Below are 10,000 nucleotides of genomic sequence, written 5' to 3' on the forward strand. Positions count from 1 at the left end.
CCGGTCCTCCTGGCTCTGCACACATTGTGTCTTTGGCCTGGTCCAGCCTCATCCCACTGACGTGTGTGTATGGTAGACCTGGAGTTGTTTATCTCCTTCCTGTCAGCGAGTCTGTGTGTGTGTGTGTGTGTGTGTGTGTGTGTGTGTGTGTGTGTGTGTGTGTGTGTGTACGCTGGCTGAACTACTGAGAGACATTCTGCTGAAGTCATCAATCTCGAGCATGTGGGACAGCTCAGTTCAGCCTCTAGCCTCCATCTCCTCTCAGGCCCACCAGTCCCATCACACACACACACACACACACACACACACACAGTCTTAATAGCAGTACACACGTGGTTGTTAGGTTATGACTGGAACAGATCGGGAACTGAATGAGAGCTGGCTGAATGAGAGGCTGGATACAGAGACCAGAGAGTGGCTTTAATAAGGTAACTCGATTTGGTAATCAGCTTATTGGATCCATGCAGTGGCAGATTAGCCTTTCAACTGGGGCCTACTGGGTGAAACATCACAGCTCTTCCCCGGGCCTGCAGACATCATCATGATGATGAAATCCCCAACTCAACCCCGAGCCATCGACCCCCTAGCCTGGCATTCCTGTTGATCAGATTGGAACGACCGGTTGAATAAACAATACGGTGACATTTCCTTCCAGCGAAACGAGCCAAATCAGATCTTGAGATCGAGCTGCACTTCTTATCCAATTTTCAACACACACACACACACACACACACACACACACACACACACACACACACACAGGGAGAGAGAGAGAAAATGTCATACATTTTTACACACTCTCCCTGTAATGGTTCCAGGCCTATTGTAAGTCTGTCCATCGATCCAGCCAGCTCAGCAGCGTGTTCCCAGGCTGACCGGAGGGCCGGAGGTGTCTGTCTCCCATGGAGGAACCTGGCCGGCCCTCAGCTGGCTCTAGTCTGCCTCTGCTCTGCTCCCCTCTGGCACTACGTACGCGGAATGTTACGACTCCCTAGCTAATGGGGAAAATCAACACTTGTAAGAGGAACAATAACAGTGGTGATTGAGGGTTCAGTGATTCGGGTGGTGGAGAGGGGGGGGGTATCACGGAGGGTCCCCCATCTGGGAAGGGGAGCAACATATGGGGGACACGCTCGACATACATCCTGTTAACCGGAACCACATTTGAACCAATTGGGAAATGTAACATTAGTTACAGTTAGGGTGCGGCCCATACCGGTCCATGCTATCTGATTGTGATGGACTGAGCCGACGGTTGCTCTATGGTTGTTGTTGTTGTTGTTGTCGTTGTTACCACACGTGTCGTCTCAGCTGTGCAGCATGTGTTTGGAAAGTTTTTTAATGACAGTTTGTGTCGGTAAAAAACATTTCCTCCTATCTCCCGAATTCCCGATCCAGCATTTCAGATCCAGCCAAGATTGGTGCATCTTTAACCATAACGCTACAACACACAGCACATCTCACTCTCTCACACACAGAGGATGAGAAACCATACAAAGGGTGAATCAGCACCCTGGGTGTGTTGAGAAGTCAGGGCTTAACTTAACATTGATTTAGAGTCTCGTTATCTGACTTCACTTGACCCGCTCAGTCTCTCTCTCCACACACACACTTCACACACACACACACACACACACACACACACACACACAGACACAGACACAGACACAGACACAGACACGCGCGCGCGCACACACACACACACACACACACACACACACACACACACACACACACACACACACACTTCACACACTCACACAGCCTTTTAACCGTTATCAGTGTTCCAGCACTTAACAGACTTATCATAAAGTTATTCTCAACCCCTCCAGTCAACACACAGAGTGCCAACATGTCTGGACAGACAGACAGAGAGAGAGAGAGACAGGCGGACAACATATGGAAGCTACTCACAGTTCACACAACACTTCCATAAACAGTCACATCAGCTATGAATGTTTGCGCCTATGAGTGACACTTCTAAAGGCTTTCAATTGTGCCGCGCACACCCTATGAACCCAATCAGCGGGCTTGGACGCAATCTAGACCAGAAAGAGATCAGCCAAGAGTTGACTCAACACTCAACACTACATGACTTCATAACTGACTGACACATAAACGGCACACACACAAACATCCCAAAAAATTGTGTGACACATGTGTGTACACACACACACACACACAGGCTGGGAGCAGGGCCCAGACCACATTTCACAGGAGAGAGAGAGAGAGAGAGAGAGAGAGAGAGAGAGAGAGAGAGAGAGAGAGAGAACGAGAGAGAGAGAGAACGAGAGAGAGAGAGAACGAGAGAGAGAGAGAGAGAGAGAGAAAAAAAGACTGTAGCGAGATATGCGAGCTAAAAGCTGCATCACTGAGGCAGAAATAGCCCCAGCGTCAGGCTGGCCTGCTGTCTCCCACGGACACCATCTAACCAGGCCTAATGGGAGTCTGGGAGTCACTGAGCTCCAACTGGGGTCGACTGACACAGTGGTCGTTCTGCTCAGTCGACTTTCAGACCTTGGAATACATTTCTTGTTATTGCAGATGGCACTACTTCTTCTTATCGAAGGTTTTTACTTATGATGACTGGCTGCACTGATGTATAGTTGATTCACTTAATTTAGACAAATATAGTTATTGTAAGTCGCTTTGGAGTAAAAGTGTCCGCTAAATAACAAAAACGTCAAGAACATTTTTAATCTGAGGGCGCCATAAGAGTGCGTTATCCCACGAGCTCAAGAAAACAAAACCTCTCTAGCTCACTTGACCTCCTGGCTTGTGTGTTTTTCGAAAAAACATTAAAGTGAACATGATCCAACATAACCCTCTCCTCCTGTGTCCGCCTAAACCCTCACCAAGACTGTATTACCATCATGCATGTATGACCCAAGATCACAAGATTACATCTCACATAAGGCTGATGAGTGTGTGCCTGCCTGGCACCACTATACTGTGTGTGTGTGTGTGTGTGTGTGTGTGTGTGTGTGTGTGTGTGTCTGATGCGGTGTGGTGTGATGTGTGTGTGTGTGTGTGTGTGTGTGTCTTATGCGGTGTGGTGTGATGTGTGTGTGTGTGTGTGTGTCCAGCCTTGAAGTGAATGCATAGTTGTGTACAGTAGCGGTAGGGGGACAGGATCTGACACCCAGGTACCAACATCAACAGGCGAAGGCCACTGAGGATGATGTCATCTGGGCAGCTCTACAGCTCTACTGCCCCTCCGCCCAGGGTGTCACAGGTCAGTGTCAACACTATGCAATACTGTCACCTACTCTGGAGGGACGCTAGAGGCTAAGTGGGATACTTGGGACGAACCTCCATCGGCCGGTGCAACCCCAGTGTTCCCTGATCTCTATGAAGTGGAGTGGAGGGTCACTGTAATCTTTAAAAACCTAACCGTAACTCTTACCTAACCATTTTAAATCTCAACTTCAATGGGGTAACATCAAAGTTGGGCCATTCCAAAGCATCCCACTTAGCCTTTACCATAAAGCAGAAAGCACTGTCACCTCCTCTGAAGGCAAACCATGTGCTCGAGAGCCAGCCATGGTGAGGCAAGCATGGGTCACCCTTCAAACCAAATGTAGAGGACAAGAGCAGTGAACAGATTGTTACACATCACTGACTTCAAGGCAATAGGAGTTGTTTCACTGTATACCTTTCACACAAGATACAAAGGTCAACAAGTTGGTCAAGGCTAAGAGAACACCTGTTGGCTCATCCTGTGTCGTAAGGCGGTCAGCTAATGAACAACAGAAGACGGTCTCAAAGAGCTAGAGTAAGCGAAAACTGGAAGAGAATTGAGAATATTGTTGCTGCTGCTGCTGCTGCGAAGCTTTCATACTCGCTGGAACACACCTACCTGGGTGAACCGCTCTCCCACACTCCATCATAACGACTAACTGGAGCTGTGTAAAGCCATGGGACTAGAGTCAGGGACAACGAGAACCACAGGACACACAGACAGAGACAGAGAGAGAGAGACAGAGAGAGATACAGAGAGAGAGAGACAGAGACAGAGAGAGACAGACAGACAGACAGACAGAGACAGTACCTCAGCCAGCTAAAATATGCCAGTTAGTACGTCCAACTCAACTGACGGAGAGGTGACAACTGACAAGTCTGTAATTATATGACAACAAACATGTGTGAATGCAGTAGTAGGTAGGTAGTTAGTTGGGTAGGTAGGTAGTTAGTTGGGTATTTAGGTTGTTAGTTAGTTGGGTAGTTAGGTAGGTAGGGAGTTAGTTAGAATGTTTAGTGTTGCATAACAAACCCCTGCTGGTTAGTTAACTTCTTGTCTGGCCCAGTGACAGTGAGTCCCTCGAAAACGGATAGCTCGACAATCAAGACATCAATGTTGTCAACAACATAGCTTAAAGCAAAGCTCGTTAGTAATGTCACGCGACGCAACGCTACGGGGTTACAACGCTACGGGGTTACCCTGATAAAAGATAAAAGTCTGTGGGCTGGAATCGTGTTTTGTTGCCCCTGACGACCCTGTTTGAGGTTAGCTAAGCTTAGTAGCTGTCAGAAGGTGGATGGGGGGGGGGATTCACATTTTCTATCTAGGTAGCTTCCTAGTTGACTAACGTTAAGCTCCATGTTCGTGACTCACGCCTGTCAATAAAAGCAAAGTTGGCTAAGCTAGCCTATTAACCTAGTGCCTTACGAGGTGTAAGGCTAACTAGCTACGTTACGAGGTGTTAGTGGCGTTAACAGAAAGTAAACGAGTGACAGTAGCAGCGAGCTAACACACGCTAGCATGGCTGGCTAGCTAAGCTAAACACACGGTTACCTGACTGACTTCCCACTGTAAGCTAACTAACAGGTTAGCACGTTAGCTTGCAAAATGTAAAAGAATACAATCTATGTATGACCAGTTGGGTGAGAGCTGTTTGTGTGTACTTACGTTTTTAGGATAAATGTGTTTTCTTCCCAATTGTCTTCTCTTCTGGTTGCAATGGAACTTGTCTTGTCTTTGCTACTTGGTTTATTAGTTTTTCTGAGATCAAGCTAGCTGTCTTAGCTACCAGTGGGCTAGCTATGGCTTTACACGATCAATTCCCCTTTCAACATATCTCTGCACTGACTGCGGGCTTTTTTATGCATGTTTGGCAACCTTAAACCAAGACAGCGCTGTGAGAAGCATGGATTGGGGGAATTGAATACAACAATAGAAGCAAGTGGATAATGGAAGAAATGCACTGGCTTTGGCTAAGCTAAGCTAAATGTATGAAACAGATGACGTCCCCTCCTCCATTGACGGACCACAGCAGTGCGTGATCACCTCGCTGCTCCGTGTCCAGCTCCGGGGGAGGGACAAGCCTCCGCACTCCTGCTACCCATTGGTCAGAGTCTACAAAGTCGCGCTGAGATTGGTTAGCTGTTTTTGTCAGTCAAATGACATTGTGGCCCATCCTCAGCATTGGTGAGATATTGAATAAATATTGCTTTATTTTAGATTGTATGTACAGTGAGTAATAATATGTGCAACTCACATGGAATACGTTCATTTAGTTAATTTACCTTACATTGTAAGTCCCTGATTCAACTTTGGTTGTGGCATTTAGTATAGGCCTAGGCCTTGTGAAATCTTGTGACATATCCAATCAAGTGCAAAGTAATAATAAATAATAATAATACATTTATTTTATAAGGCGCCTTTCATGGCACTCAAGGTCGCCGAAGTGTGGGTCCAACCATCATCCTAAGTTCTCTCTTTGTCATATAAAACATGTATAAAACCATATACTGATGCAGACCTTGGTTGTTACCCCAAAGGTCAAGAGAGCTCTCAAGTCTCAATAGCTTTTGCCAGCGTCAATACTTTTGTCATTGTCATGTAAATTCTATTCTGTATTTACATTTTTGGCATTCAGCAGACGCCTTTATCCAGAGCTACTTATGTACTGAATTGCTTAATCCAAATGCCTCACCTGAAGTTCCCAATAGAAAAAAATTTCTCTATTAAAAATGTATCGAAAAAGTTAATCTATTCTATTCATTTCTATTCTATATACTTTACAATACGAGATGTCACCCGTGTCTCTGTGAATGTGTGGGTGTACATTCCTGAGAGGATGTATCTTTGTGTTATTGTCGGGTTTCCTTGACCCCACAGCTCCAGAGTCACCTATTTAAGTTGCCCTCAGAAATCACATTATTCACGAGTCAAGTACTTGTTTTCCCCTGTTTCTTACGCACATTTTCTGTGAGATCCTAGGAAGTAAGGATTTGCACTTAAAGTGTCCTTCTGCTACTCCTCAAATATAAAAGAATGGTCTCTCCCTGGCTGTGAAGGGTTAGGGTTAACAGCTTGTCACAGCAGGGCTAAGAGGCGGAGGAGGCCGCGAACTGACAATTTAAGGGCGGTTCTGTGAAAAAAGAAAGATTCTAAGAGAGACTACTACACTCCACGGTTGCCGTGGCAACGGAAGTGCCCTCACTTCATGGTCTCCATAGCGATGGCTGTTTCCTTTTGCAGTCGCCAAGTGCCCGGCTCGATGTTCGAGAAGGGGGAGAAGGTTGGGGAGGGGAATAGGGGAGAGGAGAGGGGAGGGGAAGAGGGAAGGGGAGGGGAGGGGAGGGGGAGGGGAAATGGAGAGGAGAGGAGAGGTGAGGAGGAGAGAGGAGAGGAGAAGAGGGGAGAGGAAAAGGGAGGAGAGATGGGGAAAGGAGAGGATGGGAGTGTAGGGGAGGGGAGATGATAGAAAAGAGAGGAGGAGAGGGAAAGGGAGGAGAGGGGAGGAGAGTATAGGGGAGGGGAGGGGAGAGGAGATGAACCAACATTGATCAATAAAGTGGTGTTTTACTGAAAGGAAATCAGGCCATTTACATAAACTGAGTAATAATAGTATCAGATAAATACCTCTCTGTCCAGAGAGGCTTGTCTAGAAACAACCCCCAGTCCTCCATCCCTAGACACTTTTATAAATCTTAGATCTGAATGTGTTGGATAGGTTTGGATAGGTCTGAATAGGTTTGGTTAGGTCTGGATAGGTTTGGATAGGTCTGGATAGGTTTGGATAGGTCTGGATAGGTTTGGATAGGTCTGAATAGGTTTGGTTAGGTCTGAATAGGTTTGGTTAGGTCTGGATAGGTTTGGTTAGGTCTGGATAGGTTTGGATAGGTCTGGATAGGTTTGGATCGGTTTGGATAGATCTGTATAGATCTGTATAGGTTTGGATAGGTCTAAATAGACTATTCAGACCCCTTCACTTTTTCCACATGTTGTTTTGTTATAGACATCATTAAAAAAAAATATATAATTAAAATAATTTGCCATCATTTCATACACAATGTCTCAGAATGACAAAGCAAAAACACGTTTTTAGAAATGTCAGGAAACATATAAAAATTCAAATACAGAAGTACCTCATGTACACAAGTATTCAGATCCTTTCCTATGACACCCTTAAAACAAATCATTCAATAAGTTGAATTGAATCAATCTTAATGTTAAGGATAATAGTTCATGTAATTTTGGAATGAATATCTTTGTTTTTATAGGGTCTCTAATTTGCATAGGAAAAAAGTGAAGGGGTCTGAATACTTTCTGAAGGCACTGTACTATAAGCAAGATGGCGGAAATTCAACCTGACCCATCAAAGTGCATGGAGGAGTGACCAGTATGTGCAGAACTCGGCTGCCAGGGTTCTCACCCACACCAAACCCTGGCAGCACATCACCCCCACCCTCATTCACCTTCACTGGCTTCCGGTCCTGGAAAATCCTGCATCACATACAAAATCCTCCTTCTCACCTACAAATCCCTCCACGGATGTACCTAACTAGTACCTAACTGACATTCTCTGCCAACATACCCCATCCCGGAACCTGTAGTCTTCAGACATGGGTCTGCTTTCCACCCCCCGCACCACCCTATGGACCTTCGGGGACAGAACCTTCAGTGTGGCAGCACCCACCCTCTGGAACTCTCTCCCAACAGTGATTTGCAATGCTCCTACCCTGGACACTTTCAAATCAGCCCTCAAAACTCCTCTGTTCACCAAGGCCTTTGGCCCCTAGTTTAGTTTTGTCGCTGTCACTGTCTCTTGTTTTTTTTTCTGTTGTGTGTGTCTGTCTGACTTTCTGTCTGTAAATTCTGTAAAGCGTCCTTGGGTTTGTGAAAGGCGCTATATAAAACCAAGATATTATTATTATTATTATTATTATTATTATTATTATTATTATTATCTTGCTTTTCTATCCACCCCTTCTCAGATCTCCACAAGGGCCTGGGGTTAAGGCAGGGACTAGGGCTGTAACAATCCTGTGCTCTCCTAGAAGAATGAGAGAGTAAGTAAAGCTTAAACCCACGTTCTGTAAGGTGCTCTAACCTTTCCCCTCACCATACCGCTCCATTCTCCCGCTGACGAGAGCTTGTCATCAGACAAACACAACATGTATTATTCTATTATTCCAGACCAATGCTGGGGCGGGGGGGTGGGGGGGTGTTGAGGAGCTTTAGCCAGTGTGAAATCAGGGGAGTTTTGAAACTGCCATAGCAAAGCAATCATGCTCTGGCCTAGGGACACACTTCAGACATAAGAGGCTCTTCAGGCCTGATTCTTCCGCTGGATAGACGGACGCCGCGTCTCTCCAGAGGCCAGGTCAACATGACTGATATGGGAAAAGGCTGTTTGAGTCGGATGAAATGCAAGTGTGTTTGTTTTGTGAGTATTTAATGGTTAATTCCACTGCTTATTCACTGTGTGTGTGTGTGTGTGTGTGTGCATGCATGTGTGTGTTTGGTATGTGTGTCTATGAACTGCATGCGTATCGGCGGGAAGGGGGGCCGGCTCCTCTCCCTCTGTAATGGGATTACACTCATTAAACAGCTGTTTGTTACACGGCAGCGGACCTCTCTCTGTGCCTTTCCCAGGGTTGTTCCGGACCTTTCTGATCCGCGAGGGGGGGGGGGTGGGTGGGTGAGGGGCAGGAGAGGTGGGGTAACTGTCAGGGTGGGGTGGAGGGGGGCGGGGGGGGTGGGGGGGGGCGGTTGGGGGGTTGGGAGGTAGTAGACCTACGAACAAGCACAGCTGCCCGATGCGGATTAGTGTGTGTGTGTGTGTGTGTGTGTGTGTGTGTGTGTGGGGGGGGGGTTCCCCATGACCCCGTGACGAATCACATGCCATTCACACACATGCACATATTTCCTGATACACCCGCTCTGCTCGGGAACATGGAACATGTGTGTGTGTGTGTGTGCATTTGTATGTATCTGTGTCATGAGCAGACATGCTTCAGGGCCATATGTCATATGAATTAATTCCGACCACGGCCTCGCCCCAGAAGGCCCTAAATGGGACACAATGGAGCACAATGTTACACAGTACACACAAGAATTAATCAAACCTACAACAACAATGGGAACCTCAAGCGTTCAAGTATACGTACCTGTATAGGGGAGGCTGGTGGAGGTGGAAATGAGAGGACGGGGGGAGGGGGGCTCATTGTACTGCATGGATTCCCCTGGAGCCTCCCCTGGAGTCTGGCGTGACAGACTGGAGGCCAGTTGTTCTGACTGGAAGAAGAGCAGAGTCTTTTTACAGTACCTGGCTATCAGCAGCGTGACAGCGCCATCTAGTGGCTGAAAGCAGTTTTCATGTTCAGCGTTAATTCTGGTGTGTGTCGAGTCGGACGTTTACCGTCTGAGATGAGTCATGTGGTCACCACGAACGTGAGCAGCTCTTCGGTCTTCAACAGTGGAGGCTGGTAGAGGTAGAAATCACTTGGGTAGTAGTGGGGATTACTCACCGAATCCATAGCATTGCAATATTTCGGCTTGACTAGCGAGTGTGTCATTGATTTTCAACAACATTCTTCTGAATTAAGGTCCAACATTTGGTCCGTTGCCGACTTGTTCCCGCTTTCACCAGCTGCTGTCACATATACTACCATACTGCTGACACATATAGGGGCTCGGAGCTAGGGGTCAGGGGGCTAGGAGGTACAGCAGACTAGGGGTTAGGCGGCTAGGGGGCTTGGGGCAGGTTTG

General features: G+C 46.9%; 2 protein-coding genes across 2 annotated transcripts in view; both read right to left on the reverse strand.

Moving 5' to 3' along the window:
• The window catches only part of ppm1ba (protein phosphatase, Mg2+/Mn2+ dependent, 1Ba), a 22,406-nt gene extending 17,171 nt beyond the window's left edge, over positions 1-5,235 (reverse strand). Inside the window, exon 1 of the mRNA XM_080542543.1 lies at positions 4,910-5,235. The gene's annotated coding sequence lies outside the window, so the exon portion shown is untranslated. The remainder of the gene's footprint in view (positions 1-4,909) is intronic.
• The window catches only part of six3a (SIX homeobox 3a), a gene marked incomplete at both ends in the record, with an annotated part of 284,173 nt that overhangs the window by 261,240 nt on the left and 12,933 nt on the right, over positions 1-10,000 (reverse strand). The window lies entirely within an intron of this gene.

This window comes from Nansenia antarctica (assembly GCF_963989245.1).
Source record: "Nansenia antarctica genome assembly, chromosome: 1".
In the NCBI taxonomy this organism is placed as follows: Eukaryota; Metazoa; Chordata; class Actinopteri; order Argentiniformes; family Microstomatidae; genus Nansenia; species Nansenia antarctica.